Source organism: Leptonychotes weddellii, chromosome 10 (assembly GCF_054177405.1).
Source record: "Leptonychotes weddellii isolate Sample4059 chromosome 10, ASM5417740v2, whole genome shotgun sequence".
In the NCBI taxonomy this organism is placed as follows: domain Eukaryota; kingdom Metazoa; phylum Chordata; class Mammalia; order Carnivora; family Phocidae; genus Leptonychotes; species Leptonychotes weddellii.
Window position 1 is genome coordinate 83,797,796 of NC_138378.1, and position 2,836 is coordinate 83,800,631.

Genomic DNA, 2,836 nt, shown 5'->3' on the forward strand with positions numbered 1-2,836 from the left:
TACATAACCTTTGGCTTATTTCACACAATGAAATTTTCTGGAGATTCATCCAGGTCATTATGAGTATCATTACTTCATTTCTTTTTATTGCAAAGTAGTACTCCATGGTATGGATGTAATAAGGCTGGTTTAACTAGTCACCTTTTGAGGGGCTTCCCCCCCACCAGCAGAAATAAAGCTCCTGTAAATATATGTATACAGCTTTTTGTGTGAACATAGGTTTTAATTTTGAGGGATAAATGATCAGGAATGCAGTTGTGAAGTCCTGTGGTAGTTTCATGTTTAGTTTTTTTGACTGCCACAGTGTTTTATTTTGTTTTGTTGAGAGTATACAATTTTACACTCCCCTCAGCAATGCAGTATATGATCCAGTTTCTGTGAATCCTTGCTGGCATTTGGTGGTGTCACTATTCTTTATTTTAGCCATTCTGATAGACATATAGTGACACCTCATTGAGGTTTTCATTTGTGTTTCCCTCGTGCCTAATGATGTTGAGTAAATTTTCATGTGCTTAGGTGCCATCTGTAAATCCTGTTGGATAGAATTTATCTTCTTGTCTTTTGCTCAATTTCATAATCCCATTTTTTTTACTGATAAGATTTGAGTTATAGGTTCTTGATATTCCTTCTTTGCTAGCTATGTGGTTTACAAATATTTTCTCCCACTCTAGTAGTTGTCTTTTTAATTCCTTAATAGAATCTGTCACAGAAAAGATTTTTAATTTTAATGAAGTCCAATTTATCAATTTTTCCTTTTATAGACCATGCTTATATGGTGTCAAGCCTATAAACTCTATACCAATATCGCAAAGATTTTGTTTTCCCCCTAAAGTTTCACAGCTTTAACTTTTATATTTAAGTCCATAATACGTTTTTTTTTTACTTACTGTATCATTATTTTTAATGTCCAGCATTTACAATACGAGGGCCAGAGCTTTCTCCCCAAATCAAGTTTATAAATTCTCAGTTGGCTTGTGAGGTCAGTAGGGATACTTCTTCTTGTCTAATTTGGTTTCTGGGAAGACTTCATTCAGGTCCTCAATGGTCATCTGATCAAATGGAATTATGTTCCTCATCTTCTCCAGCTCTTTTTCATATTCCTCAATCCTGGCCTTTGAGAGAGACAAAAACTTGGCACAACTTTTCACACCTTCTTTTTCTTCAGCATCCACCTGAACAGTATATTTATCCTCTGGCACAGGAAACTTCAGGGCATTAAACTTCTCAAAGTCATCTACCAAACCAGCCTTCACCACATTGGCCTTGTAGTAAGCCCAGTCGATAGCAGGTGGTTTCTCAGGGAGAGTAGCCAACCTGGAGGTAAGTGACTCATTCCAGGATTTCAGGGAGTTAGCAATGGCCTTCTGGCTTCGGGGTATGATCTCCCCAAAAGCTACCCAGTCAATGGTTTTTAGAGCAAGTTTTCACACAGCCATCTTGAGATCCTTCACCGACCCCAGTGGCCCAGAGTCCACAGACCCATAACACATTTTTAATTAAATTTTATAGATTTGGGTCCTATTTTGTTATTTGTTTGGCCTATCAATGTCCACTTGCTCCAGTACCACTTGTGAAAAGACTATCACTAGTTTTTGCCATTTTAGTTTTTGCACTTTCGTCAAATATCAGTTGGACATATTTGTATGGGTCTATTTCTGAGTTCTCTATTCTTTTCCATTGATCCATCTCTCTCTCTGCCAATTCCATGTATTCTTGATCATAATAGCTGTAAAGCAAGTTTTCAAATTGGGTAGACTTTGCTTTTCAAAATTATTTTAGCTGTAAGTTTTGTGGCCTTTCCATATAAATTTTAAGATAATCTACTCTCTCTCTCCAGAAAGAAAGAGAGAGAGAGAGAGAGAGAGAAAGAGAGAAAGAGAGAGAGAGAAAAAAAGAAAGAAGAAAAAAAGAAAGAAGAGGAAACTTTCTGGAATTTTGATAGGAATTGTGTCAAATCAGTATTGGGGGAGAATTCACATATTTACTATGTTGATTTTCCCCAAACCATGAACATGGCATGTCTCTCCATTTATTTACACCTTCTTTGATTTTTTTTCTTAAATCAGCTTTAGATAATTTTCAGCATACAAATCCTTTACAAGTGTTTTGTTTGCTTTTAGATTTATACCAAAGAATTTCATCTGGGGGGCTACTTTAAATGGTATTTTGAATTTTATTGTCCATATTTTTTTGCTAGTATGTAGAAATACGATTTTTTTTAAATCTGTTCCTTTTATCTTTTCTTTTTATTCTTTATCCTGCAACCCTGCTAAACTATAGATCACTTGAGATTTTCTATGAAGACAAGTATGCCAACTGCATATGAGGACAGGCTTATTTCTTCCTTTCTGACCTGGATATCTTATTTCCTTTCCTTACTTACTGTATTAAAACTCTTAGCACTATATTAAATAAGAGTGGCGAAAGCAAAAATCTTCATCTTGTTCACTATCTTAGGGGAAAGCATTTAGTCATTCAGGAATAAGTATAACATTAGCTGTAGATATTTTGTAGATGCCCTTTATCAAGCTGAATTTCCCTCTATTTCTGCCAGGGTAGTATAATGAACAGGTAGTGAATTCTGTTAAATTCTTATTCTGCAACAATTGATATGAAATGTGATATTTATTCTTTAACTTGTTAATATAGTGGTTTGTACAGATTGATTTTTGAACATTTAGTCAGCCTTGCACCCTGCAACAAATACGACTTGATCATAGCTTTAAAATATTTTTTATATTGCTGGATTGTATTTTCTAATATATTTTGAAGAATTTCTGTGGGCGCCTGGGTGGCTCAGGTGGTTAAGCATCTGCCTTCAGCTCAGGTCATGATC

At 35.3% G+C, this 2,836-nt stretch overlaps 1 pseudogene; it reads right to left on the reverse strand.

The window, feature by feature from the left end:
- Positions 1-953: 953 nt before the first annotated feature.
- Positions 954-1,436, reverse strand: LOC145723712 (ATP synthase peripheral stalk subunit d, mitochondrial pseudogene; annotated as a pseudogene).
- Positions 1,437-2,836: the final 1,400 nt, after the last annotated feature.